The sequence below is a fragment of the Nicotiana sylvestris genome, chromosome 11 (genome assembly GCF_000393655.2).
Source record: "Nicotiana sylvestris chromosome 11, ASM39365v2, whole genome shotgun sequence".
Lineage (NCBI taxonomy): Eukaryota > Viridiplantae > Streptophyta > Magnoliopsida > Solanales > Solanaceae > Nicotiana > Nicotiana sylvestris.
This window is the reverse complement of record NC_091067.1, coordinates 15,473,209-15,487,694: the sequence shown is the minus strand read 5'-3', so window position 1 is coordinate 15,487,694 and position 14,486 is coordinate 15,473,209. Positions and strand designations below refer to the sequence as shown.

The 14,486-nt window shown below is 35.4% G+C and overlaps 2 pseudogenes; both read left to right on the top strand.

The window, feature by feature from the left end:
- Nucleotides 1–4,657: 4,657 nt before the first annotated feature.
- On the top strand, nucleotides 4,658–6,922 carry LOC138880765 (uncharacterized; annotated as a pseudogene).
- Nucleotides 6,923–6,938: 16 nt separating this feature from the next.
- Nucleotides 6,939–8,596, top strand: LOC138880764 (uncharacterized; annotated as a pseudogene).
- Nucleotides 8,597–14,486: the final 5,890 nt, after the last annotated feature.

The window sequence follows — 14,486 nt, the reverse complement described above, 5'->3', positions numbered from 1 at the left end:
CAAGTCTTGGTGGATCCAGACAAGCGAAAAGTAGCAAAGCGACCCCATTGGTCTCCACTATCCCCATGTTCCTGAGAACCTCATGACAACTTTCTAGATAATCATGGGGATCATCAGAAGATGCACTGCTGAAAGTGGGAGTGAAGAGCTTGGTGAATCTGTCCAATCTCCACAAAGCATCTGCAGACATAGCTACTCCATCACCGGTCTGAGCTACCACACCCGTCTCCTCCTCCAACTTGAGAGACGACTGGTGCTACAGGAAGCAAGCCTGCCTAGGTGACACTCTCCATAAGGCCCACTAGACGGACCAGAGCATCCTGAAGTACTGAGGTAGCAATGAACCCATTTGGGACTTGAGCTGGGCCCAGCGGAACTGCCTGGGCCGGGACCTCATAGTCAAATTCAACCTGAGGCTCCGCCGCTGGTGCTGCTGCTCGGGGATGAGCTCTGCCTCTACCTCGTCCTCTAGAACGGCCTCGACCTTGTTCTCTACCCCTCGTGGGAGAAGTTGCTGGGGGCTCGAGCTGCTGATCAGTGGATGAGGAAGCGCATGTCCTCGCCATCTGCGAAAGAACAGAGTAGAAATTCAATTAGCATTGAGAAACCAAACTGTATGACAGGAAAGAATAGATGTGAAGTTTTTCCTGACTCTGTAGCCTCTGGGGATAAATATAGACGTCTCGGTACTGATCCCTCAGACTCTACTAAGCTTGTCTTGAATTGTGAGACCTAAGTAACCTAGAGCTCTGATACCTACTTGTCACGACCCGAATTTCCCACCCTCGGGAGTCGTGATGGTACCTACTGGTGAAAGCTAGGCAAGCCAACCATTTGAATTATTTACCTTTTTCCCATTTTAGTCCTTTAACAGTTAATAACCAATATTAGGTAAACATCGGAAATTTAATAAGTGAAAAACTGAAATGAAATAATTTAAGAAAGATGTCAATACCAATCCATACAAAAACTACCCAAGACTAGTGTCACAATCCCACAGACTGTCTAGGAACACTAAAAATAAAGGTCCGAAAGATTTATTACAACACTTTCTCTGAAATATATAAAAGAAACAGACTAAAAGGATAGGAGAAGATGTCAAGGCATGTGGACGCCTATAGTAATACCTCAGAATCTCCGACTGGACTGAAGGCAGCCACCCAAAGCTATGGTCAATATGCTGCAGCTCCGAGATCTGCATACAGTGCAGAGTGTAGTATCAGCACAACCGACCCCATGTGCTGGTAAGTGCCTAGCCTAACCTCGGCGAAGTAGTAACGAGGCTAGGACCAGACAACCAAATAAACCTGTGTAGTTATATCATATACAGTGGAAAATAAAAGCAGGAATGTACAGTTAAGGATGGGAGGGGGAAACATGCTACTGGGGAAATCAATTATCAACGATTTCCTGTGTAATTATAAGGAACACCATACTCAATTATCAACGAGAATCAGAAATCAAACAAGTGCACGACATCACTCTTCGTGCTTTTACTCTCGTCCTCACCATAAGAATAAATATAATCTGCACAACATCACCCTTCGTGCTTTAACACTCTTCCTCACCCAAACAACATTCACAAGCAATAAGGGCAAGGAAATAAGAAAAATCATAATAAAATCCCGACAAGGGAAATAATATCCAAACAATAACATCCCGGCAAGGGAAATAACATTAAAACAATAACATCCCGGCAAGGGAGACAATATCATGATCCTCTCTTTTCTTTCCTTTTTCATATTTTCTTCACAACTCAATTCCCAACTTGAGCCAATTCTCTACAGTGTTCAACAATTCAATTATCAACTTGAGCCAACGTTCTACTATGTTCAATTAACAATAATACTTCCACAAGTCATATTCCTCAATAGAAATCATCATACAGAGCATGAACAACATGAAACAGAGTCATTATAAGACTCACGAGCATGCTTGACACCAATGTATAGATACTCGTCACCATGCCTATACATCGTACTTAACAATTAGCACATAACACACAACACTCAACTCCTAATCCCTCAAGCTAAGGTTAGACCAAACATTTATCTCAATGCCACGAACACAATTCAAGTCTCAACTATCGCTTTACCTCTTGATTTTACCACCAATTCGCTCCTATCTAACCACAAGTTACTTAATTATATCAATAAATGCTAAATGAATCAATTCTAATGCATGAAAATAGATTTTCTAAAGTTTTTCCCAAAAAGTCAAAAATAGCCCCCAGGCCCACATGGTCAAAATTCGAGGTTCGAATCAAAACCCGATTACCCATTCCCCCACGAACACAAATATATAATTTGTTTTGAAATCGGACCTCAAATCGAGGTCCAAATCCCCAAAATTTTTAAAACCTAGGTTTTACCCAAAACACCCAATTTTCCCCATGAAAATCATTTATTTTGAGTTGAAATCATGTGAAAAAATGTTAAAAATTAAAGAAAACGAGTTAGAAATGACTTACAATTGATTTGGAAGAGAAGTTGTCTTTGGAAAATCGCCCAAGAGAGTTTATGTTTTGAAAGGGTTTGAAAAATTGTTGAAATGTGTCTAAGTTATGAATTTGCAGGTCGTAGATGTCGTATTTGCGACCGGGGTTCGCAATTGCGAACCCTTCAAAAGACTGCCACTTCACATTTGCAAACAGGGGTTCGCATTTGCGAACCCTGAGGAATCTAGTCCTCTTCGCATTTGCGATACTGCCTTCGCATTTGCAATGTCGTATTTGCAATAATTACTTCGCATTTGCGACCAAGGCTGCACAGGACACTATTCGCATTTGCGACACATTGCTCGCGTTTGCGAACCAGGTTTCGCAAATGCGAATCCTTGAAGCCTGCAACACATCAACAAATTCCGAAGTGCAAATTTCACTCTGTGGCCTATCTAAAACTCACCCGAGCCTCAGGGCTCCAAACCAAACATGCACACTAACCTAAGAACATTATACGGACTTACTAGTGCAATTAAATCATAAAAATAACAATTAAAACTATGAATTAAACTCCAAAACTCATCATTTTCATCAAGAACACTTAAAGTTCATAACCCTTCAACCGGAAGTCCAAATCACGTCAAATAAACTCCATTTTGCACCAAATTTCACAGGCTCGACTTAAATCACATATAAGACCTCTACCTGACTCCGGAACCAAAATACGAGCCCGATACCGTCAAATTCCAACATTTTTCATTTCCAAAAACTCATATTTATTTCAGAAAATAATTTTCTTTAAAAATTCATTTCTCGAGCTTGGGACCTCTGAATTTGATTCCGGACATACGCCCAAGTCCCATATTTTATACGGACCCTCCGGGACCGTCAAATCATGGGTCCGAATTTATTTACCCAATGTTGACCGAAGTCAACATAAATTCATTTTAAAGGCAAAATTATCATTTTTTTTTACAGATTTTCACATAATGACTTTCCAGATTTATAGATTTTCACATAAGGCCTCAGAACACAGAATTTATTTCTAAAATAAGTGATGACCTTTTGGGTCATCACAGTCATCTTTAGGGGTGGCTTTACCTCGAAAGTGTGATTTTCCAGCTCCAATCTGGTTAGTCGGGCCCTAGATATTTGGACATCGAGTGCGAAACCAAACAAAAATTTCTATAAGTGAATTTGCTGCGAAAAACCAATTACTTAGTGAGAAATTCTGAATATTGCGCTCATTATAATGATATATTAGCATCTGATGCATTTAAAATATCATTTTTTTATATCAGTTCTTGGTGCCAGAAATTTTACTTAATATTTTTGAGAAATTAACTGTTGAGAGTGGAGTTACTTAATAAGTCTAGGAGTTAACTATAGTTAGAGTTAGTAGAATTAACTACATTTAGAAGTAATGTTAGTTATCTGTTAAGAAATCAGTTGCTGTCAATGAGCTGTCATAAGTAAGTCGGTTGAAATCAGTCTTGTCTATATAGATTGTAGAGATATGAAGTGAAGTAAGCAATTCATTTTGAGCTCATTCTCTGATGACCTCCATTTCCTACATTGCGAACTTGTCTTCCTCGACAACCATTGCTGCAATTCTTCATCTTCAGTAGACATTTTAACATGGTATTAGAGCTATAGAAGATTGAGGACTGATTGCTCGATTTCAAAGGCCATGGCTGCCGACGATAATTTGCCAGAGAAACTAAGCCACAATTATCCATTATTTTTTACGGTGAATGACAATTCAGGTGCTGTTCTAAACTCACTTCAACTGAGAGGGACAGAGAATTACTCCGTATGGTACCGAGCGATGAGAATTGTGATCCTTGGTCTCAACAAGTTAGGGTTCATCGAAGGCACATGCAAAAGGGAGGATTATGGTCCAAATCTCATTGATATGTGGTAATGATGTAACACAATTGTCCTATCATGGATAATGAATTGTGTTTCAGCTAAATTACTAAGTGAAATCGTATATTCTTTAAATGCATGTGCAGTTTGGAATGAATTGAAGGAGCGATTTGACAAGATAGATTGTTCTAGGATTTTCCAGATCCATAAGCAAATTGATACGATTAGTCACGGAACAAGTTCAATAGCAACATATTTTTCGAAATTGAAGTTGCTATGGGCAGAATTTTATTGTTAGCCTCAATTCCTGGGTGTGATTGTGCTAAGTCACATGATTTTGTTATATTTATGGAACGATTGAAGCTGCTACAGTTTCTCATAGGGCTCAATGAGTCTTATGAACAGGCTCGCAGTCAGATTCTTTTGATGTTGCCTACACCAACTTTGAACAAGGCCTATTCCATACTCACTGAGCGGGAGAGTCAAAGGAGCATGACTGTTCCATCTGTTTCTACTGAAGGAGCGGTGATGGCATCTCTAATGGTTGCTAGGAGTGGAGCTACGCAAAGACAAAAAAGGAATTATAATATGCAAAGTGATTTTTGTAAGATGAGGGACATATATGTGTAGAATGCTATAAAATCATAGGATATCCAACTGATTTTAAGCCTAAAAGAAGGTTTGAAAACAATACCCCTAATTTTGCAAACAACAACAATGCTAACAATGTGACAGTTGAAGAACATAAATCAATAGATTTTGGTGGAAATAATAATGGTATTAATGTTGCTGCTGCTGGTTTACCAACTCCATACTTCACACCAGCACAATATAATCAAATCCTAAAGTTACTCAATAAAGATGATCATGTAGAGAGTTCAGCCAACATGACAGGCATTATCAAAGCACTATTGGTTAATTCTAGTCCTAGGAACTGGATTGTGGATATAGGAGCAACAAATCACATGATTTCAAATTTAACCATGTTGTTTTTAAAGGATCAAACTTAATAACACTAAGAAGGTCCATCTACCAAATGGTAGTGTTACTGATGTATCACATGTTAGATCTTCTCATATAGCAGGAGGATTAGTGAATAATGTACTATATGTTCCTGATTTTAAATATAATCTTTTATCAGTATCTAAGTTCACTAAAGAGCTACAATGTTTTGTTCTTTTTCGGCCTGATTTCTGTGTGTTCCAGGACATCTACACAGATAGAGTGAGGGGGATTGGTAAAGAGGATGATGTCTTGTACCTATTACCTCAATTTCCTAATGAGAACAATATAGTATCAGCTAAGAGTTTGAACACAAGATCAGAGAACATGGACGTTGGACTGTGGTACAAGAGAATGGAGCATGCACCTATTGGAGTGATTAGAAAATGTCTTGATTTGCCTTTAGTAGATAGTACTAAAACAATACAAGAATGTTTTGTTTGCTCATTAGCTAAACATACTAGATTGTTATTTTACAATAGTACTAGTATGACTACTGAAGTTTTCCATCTGCTACATATAGATGTCTGGGGCCCTTACAATGTATAGACTTATGATGGAAATAAACTTTTTCTTACTGTTGTTGATGATCATTCTAGAGTTACTTGATTGTTTTGCTGAAATTGAAAAGTCATGGTGTAGTCATTTTAAGACAATTTTTTAAAAAAAACGTGCAAACACAATTCAACAAAGCAATTACAGCAATCAGATCTGACAATGGAAGTGAGTTCATAAACAATGAATGCAAGAATCTCTTATTATATCTTGGGGATAGTACATCAAAGAACATGTGTCTACACACTCCAGCAAAATCGGGTGGCAGAGAGAAAGCACAGGCATGTTTTGGAGGTTGTCAGGGCTATTAGATTTCAGGGAGGAATTCCAGTTAAATTCTGGGGTCATTGTGTTTTGCCTTCCACATACATCATCAATAGAATGCCTTCAACAGTTCTAGAAGGCAAGAGTCCATATGAAGTTTTTATGGGAGAAGGCCTACCTTGAGTCTTCTCAGAGTGCTAGGATGCCTATGTTATGCAAAAAGGCTACCTTTACATGACAAATTTGGACCAAGAGTAGTGACTGCAACATTGATGGGATACTTAAAAGTAACAAAAGGAATTATACTATATGATTTAGCTAACCATTCCTTTTTTGTTAACATGGATGATACCTTTAGAGAAAATGTGCTCACTTTCAGGCACATATCTAATGATAGTTCCAAACTCTTCTTAAATGATGATGTACCTTGGATGATGTCTTCAGAGAACACCGAAGACAATTATCATTTTCCTGAACTTGATATTCCCTCTGCAGCAAACTCTGGAGTCCCACCAGATCAATCATCGCAGCATAGTGAGTTGCCTGATCCTATCATACCTATTTCACACACTAGAGAACCAACTGATCATATGCCAGACACTACACCCACTGATGATCCCTTACTTTGCACCTAATTCACCTGTTGATGCTGTTCATTTCCCTTAATCTCCTGCAACAGTGTTAGTTCCTGATTCTTCTAATACACCTTTGAGACAGTCTCAGAGAAACAAACAACAACCAGCATGGATGACAGACTTCATTATTGGATTAAAGCCCAAGAGCACATCATAACCACCATGCTCCATTCATGCTAGTATTGCTTATGACATATACAAACCCTCTTATAGGCAATCCTTAGCTGTATTCACCTCTATAGTAGAAATACAGACCTTTCATGAAGCCTCTAAAGATCCACTTTGGATTTATGCCATGTAGACAGAGTTAAAGGCTGTTGAGGACAACAAGACCTGGGAACTAGTTACACTGCCTCCAGGCAAGGTGCTCATTGGGTACAAATGGGTTTATAAAGTTAAATATAAGGATAATAGGATTATTGAAAGATACAAAGCTAGGTTAGTAGCTAAGAGATATAGTCAACAGGAGGGATTGGACTACAATAAAACCTTCTCTCCTGTAGTAAAGATTGTCACAATCAGGGCAGTGATGTCTCTAGCAGCTAGTGAAGGTTGGAATTTGCACCAAATGGATGTCTACAATGCTTTTGTTCAAGGAGACCTATATGATGAAGTGTACATACAACTTCCACAAGGTTTTGCAAGTCAAGGGGAGAAGAATACAGTATGCAGACTTGTCATATCCTTGTATGGATTAAAGCAAGCTAGCAGACAATGGAATGTCAAGTTAACAGATGCCTTACTCAACCTGGGCTTCAATCAAAGCTCACTAGATCATTCATTTTTACTAAGAGACAAGATAAGAGCATTGTAGTAGTCTTGGTCTATGTTGATATGTTAATCACAGACAGTGATATGATTTTGATAGAGTCCACTGAAAAGGACTTACATCAAGCTTTCAAGATGAAGGACCTTGGTGAATTAAAGTATTTTTGGGCATTGAATTCTCTCGATCACACAAAGGCATCTCAATGAATCAAAGAGAACACACCTTGGAGATGATAACTGACTTAGGGTTGAGTGCTGCCAAACCAATTGGGACTCCTCTAGAATTCAATCAAAAGCTTACCACAATGGATCTTAATGAAGTAGCTAGAACTAGAGAGGATGAGCTGTTGGAGGACAAAGTGTTGTATCAAAAGTTGATTGAAAAATTGTTGTACCTACCATGATTAGGATAGACATTGCCTATGCAGTATCAACTCTCAGTCAGTTCATACAACAACCTAAACAATCACATTGGGAAGCAGCTTTAAGAGTGGTGAAATATGTGAAGATGACACCTGGAATATGAGTATTAATGAGCAGTAAAAAGAGCAACACATTGACAACATTCTATGATGCGGATTGGGCATCATGCCCAAACACTAGGAAGTCAATTACAGGCTTCATAGTGAAGCGTGGTGAGTCATTCATTGCCTGAAAATCAAAGAAGTAGAGTACAATATCAAGAAGCTCAGCAGAATCAGAGTACAAGAGTATGGCTTCTACACTATCAGGATGTGGCTTATTGGCTTGTTTAAGGAGCTTGGAGCAGAAGTGAGGGAACCTGTTGACTGTACTGTGATAACAAAGAAGCACTGCAGATTGCAGCTAATCCAGTCTATCATGAGAGGACAAAACATATACAAGTGGATTGTCATTTTATAAGGAAAAAAAGTCAGCAATGGATTGTGCAAACGCATCATGTGAGCTCAGGTGAGCAACATGCAGACATCATGACTAAAGCATTGTTGAGGTCATGACATGAATATTTGGTTTCCAAGTTGGGAGTGTTTTTGTCTTTGCACCCACTAGCTTGAGAGGGAGTGTTGAGAGAGGAGTTACTTAATAAGTCTAGGAGTTAACTATAGTTAGAGTTAGTATAATTAATTGTAGTTAGAAGTAATGTTAATTATCTGTTAAGAAATCAGTTAGTTAGTTAGTTAGATTAGCTGTCATTGAGTTGTCATAAGTAAGTCGGTTGAAATCAGTCTTGTATATATAGATTATAGAGATATGAAGTGAAGTAAGCAATTTATTTTGAGCTCATTCTCTAATGACCTCCATTTCCTACACTGTGAACTTGTCTTCCTCGACAACCATTGCTGCAATTCTTCATCTTCAGCTCACATTTTGACATTAACATATAAGCAATTCAGTAATTTTAATAATCTATAATATATTAAAAGCACGAAGGCCCTTAACGAAATTTTGTTCGCCTTTTTTACCCTTTTAAAATAGAGTTTACATTAGACAAAATAATCATTATATTATTTTCCTTATATTTAGCACTTTAAAATCAAGTAAAATTTTGTTTATTAAAGTTTTCCTTATTTGAATTACTACACATGAAGTCCTAATATTTAGGACATCCAAATAAAAAAAATTTAACTTGTGCAATCAAACAATTTATTAACTAGACTATTTGACTAGCACACGGTACCTACATCATCCGAAAATTACCTAGTTTTTTTTTTGTCTTTTCTGTGATTGGAATTTAAGTGTTCAATTAATTTCATCAATCCAATGTAATGAAGGTACATTCTAGCCTTCTGATTTTTGCCGTCTACTTTAAAGGTTAATAAGTGCTTTGAGTAGTAAATATTTCCTCTATTTCAATTTTTGTGCTTTACTATAGTTTTTTTTAAATTTGTTTTAAAAGTATCTTTTTATGTTCAGTAACTCTTTAATTTTACCGTTTTACATGACATATTTAAGACTATTATATTCAAGGATATTTTTATCAGAGAATACAAGATTGTATTTATTGCTAGAACAATAAAATAAAGATTGATTATATCTATCTATATTAATATCTTAATATCTATATCTATCTATCTATCTATATATCTATATACTATATTAAAAGCACGAAGGCCTTTAGCGAAATATTGTTCGCCTTTTTTGCCCTTTAAGAATAAATTTCACACTAGGCAAAAGTATAATTTAAGCTTCTTTCCAAATTTTTAGGAATTTAAATTAACTAAAATTTTAGTATATTCCATGTTTTGAACTCCTATGGAATTAGTCCTAACATATAGGACTCACACAAGAATGGAAACAAAATATTTCTGACGAAAAGAAAACTTAGAATAACCAATATTACAATTTGCTTCATCGGCCAATAAAATACCATTTTTGTGTCCATAGTTTGGTAGAAAATGTTATTGAACTTATAGACAAATTTTATTCTAACCGAATTATCATCATCTCTTTTCTAAGTATTTCAACAAATGATAATTTTTTATAGCAAGAAACCCCTAGCGAAATGTTGTTCGCCTTTTTTACCATTTAAAAATAAATTTTACATTAGACAAATTTGTAATTTAGTGATTATCCTAATATATAGGACTTTAAAATTAATCAAAATTTTAATTATCAATTTTTTTCTTATTTGAATTGTGTAGGAAGTCTTAATATTAAGGATTTTAAAGTAGATATTATTGGGGAAATAGGAGTAATTTTACGTTTTCTTTTCCTTGTATATCCGACGGCAATTTCAATAGAAATATGTTTCACGTTCATTCTTCTTATTGGGAAACTTATAACTCTAACAAGATGTACCATTAAAAGTAAGAGATGTTACTAACTAAATATATATTTTAATTATTAAATATAGTTTTAAATATTACACAAATTAATAAAGAGAATAATATATTGTTCGAGTAGGAAAAAAGTTCAAAAATAGTTTGTATCTTCTATACTATCATAAAAGAATGAAATTTCAACAAATAATTAAGTCTTTGGATTAATAAATTAGAGGGATAAAACTGATTCATTTTTTTTTTCAAAATCATTATGTAAGTTTAATTATTTATCAAGTTGATAAAATTCTTAAGGTACTTAAATTTATTTTCACAAGAACTAGAGCATTGGCCATGAAAAAAATTAGAGCAAAATTTATTTTAATATAGTATTAAAAGTTAAATAGCTAAAAATGCTAAGTTAAATCATTAAGGATGTAACATAAACAAAAGGTATTCAAAAGATGTTGTCATTATTTTTTTTATATTCATTCCAATAAATGATAGCTTCCTATATTTTTTAATGTAGTATTATATTATTTTTATAACTCAATATTAGTCATTTAAGACTTTAAATTGTTATTTATAAATATCTTCGAGGTACTATAGTTCTACCTCATCACTCAAAAATTTCTAAAAGATCAAAAGATTCAGATTTTCAATTTATTTTATTATCTTTGAATAATTATGGTAAAAGTATTTTTTATGTTGTTTGTTTATAGTCTTCGATAACAAAGATAACAATTAATTTCATAAGATATTTCACTCCTCATAAATCATAATAAAGCATATAAAGACTTATATGAAGTATGATTTATTTGTTTTATTGGGTTAGCTTAGTGAGATTAACATTAGGATCTTATATGGTTTAATATTTATTCAATAACTCAAAATATAGTATTTAATAATATTTATATAATTTTTAAAAATTATATATTTATTGATATAGGTACACGCGCAAAGCGCGTACCCTAAGACTAGTATAAAAATAATTTTATGACTGTACTAATATAATCGGTAAAGTTTGGTGTATGTGTGAAATTGACCTTCACGTTTAATTAACTGAATAAAAGATGAAGGATAAAAAGGAGAATTGCACGGGCATTTACAGTCTATGCTATTATGTACTCTTATATTAGTACTTAATTAGTAGTTTACATAATGCTGAGATATGCCACAAGAGAATATTTAATTTTTAACTGTCCAAAATCAATCAAGAGGAAGAGAAATATATGTGTGGATATATTTACTGTTCCTCAACATTGCAAGTGTTCTGAAATCCATATATTCTGTTTTGAGAAAGTGGAGCCTGCTGAAATGCTTCTGCGGAGCCCCATGTATGAAAGGCGGTGTTTCTTCGAAAAATTATACTATGTAGTTAGGCTAATTTTTTTAATATATGTATACCGCATATTGACACGCACCCCTTGACTTCTTCATATGTTTATCTTTATATTTTAATTCCCCTTAATGAAAATTCTAGCTCCATCACTAAATCCATCAATATTTAAGTGCCCATCCGAAAACATCTAAAATTGTTGCTCGGATTACTTTCTTTGATTACTTTTCTCGGTTTACATCTTTTTTTTTTGCTTAAATTTCGGAGTCTTCTACTCTGTGATTATGATTATTATTTCAGCAGATGAAAATTTGTAATTCTACTAAGACAAAAAAAAGTAGAAGCTCTTTTAAGATGGTGCTAAAACTCGGGTGAGGAGTACGGGAGGTTACTCGGAATACTTCCCAGTGTTAATGGAGTTGTACCAGAGATCGGCTCTTAGTCCTTTTCTATTTGTCGTTGCAATGGATGTGTTGACGTTCAAGGGGAGATGCCATGATACATGTTATTTGCCGATGACACAATTTTTATTGACGAGACGCGAGGCGGGGTTAATGCAAGGCTAGAAGTTTGGAGACACACCCTGGAGTCTAAAGGTTTTAAGTTGATTAGGACCAAAACAGAATACTTAGAGTGCAAATTCAGTAATAGGATTCATGTAGCGGACGTGGAGGTGAAGCTTGATACTCAAGTCATCCCCCAAAAAAGTAGTTTCAAGTATCGCGGGTCTATAATCCAAGGTAACGAAGAGATTGAACGAGGATATCACACGTCGTATTGGGGCAGGGTGGATAAAATATTGCTCGCGTCCGGTATATTATGTGATAAGAATGTGCCACCAAGACTTAGGGGTAAGTTCTACAGTGGTGGTTAAACCAACTATATTGTAGGGGCTGAGTATTATATAGTCAAGGACTCTCATGTTCAAAATATGAAAGTAGCAGAAATAAGGATGTTGAGATGGATGTCAGCATACCAGGAGAGATAAGATTAGGAGTGAGGTTATTCAGAACAAAATGGGAGTGGCTTCCGTGGAGGACAAGATCTGGGAATCGAGGCTGAAATGGTTCGGACACGTGAAGAGGAGAAGCATTGATGCCCCTATTAGGAGGTGTGAGAGGTTGGTCACAGCGGGTCTAAGAAGAGGTAGGGGTAGGCCTAAGAAGTATTGAGGAGAGGTGATTAGGCAAGACATGACACTGCTTCAACTTACTGAGGACATGACCCTCGATAGAAGGATGTGGATGTCAGAATTAGGGTAGAATGTTAGTAGGTAGTCGTAAGTTTCCCCTTTCCTTACAAATAGTATTAGTAGCACTCTTGTATTTTCATATTCTTAGAGCTTTATTTTATACCCGGTTGTTTCGGTCGTGTGTCTATCATATTTTCCTGTTGTTATTTTCTGGTGCTAATTCTTCCTTTTCATCTTCTTCCCCTTCTTCTTTCATTCTCTTCTTCATTTCTCTTGAGACGATGGTCCACCAGAAACAACATTTCTACCTTACCAGAATATAGTAAGGTTTGCATGTACACTATCCTTCTTAGACTTCGCTTGTGCGATTAGACTGGATCTATTGTTGTAAGTAGAAGCTCTTTTAATCCCTTTTTATTTAATAGACTATTTAGACAACGAGAATTCATATAACCTCAGCTTAAAATAATTAGAACTAAGGCATAATTTGTAATGTTGTATTCCGTATGTCGTTGAATACATCATAACCACACCAATGACATGAAAAGGAACAATGTAATCACTGAGGCGACCATAACAAACTTTACCCTCAAATTACTGCAAAAATTGCTTCACATAAATTTTCTTAATGTCACGGCAGAACCTATTTCTTGACTTTAATACCACTTTAGCACTCATAAAGTTAAGACAAGACATTAGACATGTGCGAGGAAACTCGGATTCTGGGAAACTAAAACATGGCAAACAACAAACCCTAACAACTCCACTTATCAAAATTAATAAATTAAAAAATAGCCCCGTGCACGAAGTATCTCGCATTTACATAGGGTCCGAGGAAGAGTCTCACCTTAAGGGGTGTGATGTAGACAACCTATCATAATGCAAGGATCACTAGCTGATTTTACGGTTCGAACCCCTAGCCTGTAGATCACGAGGAGACAATTTTACCATTGCGCCAAGACTCATCTTCTTCACTTATCAAAATGAAAATGAAAATAAGTGAAAAGCAATTAAAAAAATTCAAAACAAAAATAATGGTTATGGGCTTAGTTAGAGATTTTGTTGGACAGACAAAAGACAACTCATTAAGCACTAGTTAAGCAAATTAATGACCTGATTAATTAATACGTACTCTCCTTTGTTAGTTTGAGGAAAACCCTTGTTTCTTGCACCCTTATGCTTTAACCCATAGGTGATCTTGGAATTTTAAACTTTGACAATAAATAAAACAAAAAAAAACCCTTATAATATTGAAATTTGTACTACATTAGTCTACTGTAACTTTTTTACTTCTTTAATTTTTTTAATGTATTTGTCTCCGATTAAGCCGGTGATTGGTGAAGCCTTAACCACTGACCACATATATTACTGTCATTATACAAGAGATAATAATATGGTAGCATCATTCTTAACCTTCTCAAGAAAGTTCAAAAACTAAAAGTTTGATGTATTACTTTTCATTATACAAGAGAAAATATATATTACAATATCATCTTTAATCTTCTCAAGAAAGTTCCAAAAAACCAAAAAAAGTTTGAAAGGTTAACCGAATTCTATAACTATAAATGTGGCATTAGATCAAGTATTGGTTAACAATCTGAGTAGGGAGTTGGGAAAGGTGATATTATTAAAAAAATTATCTGAATTAACCATCATGATGATCATCATTAGAATTTTTAATTAG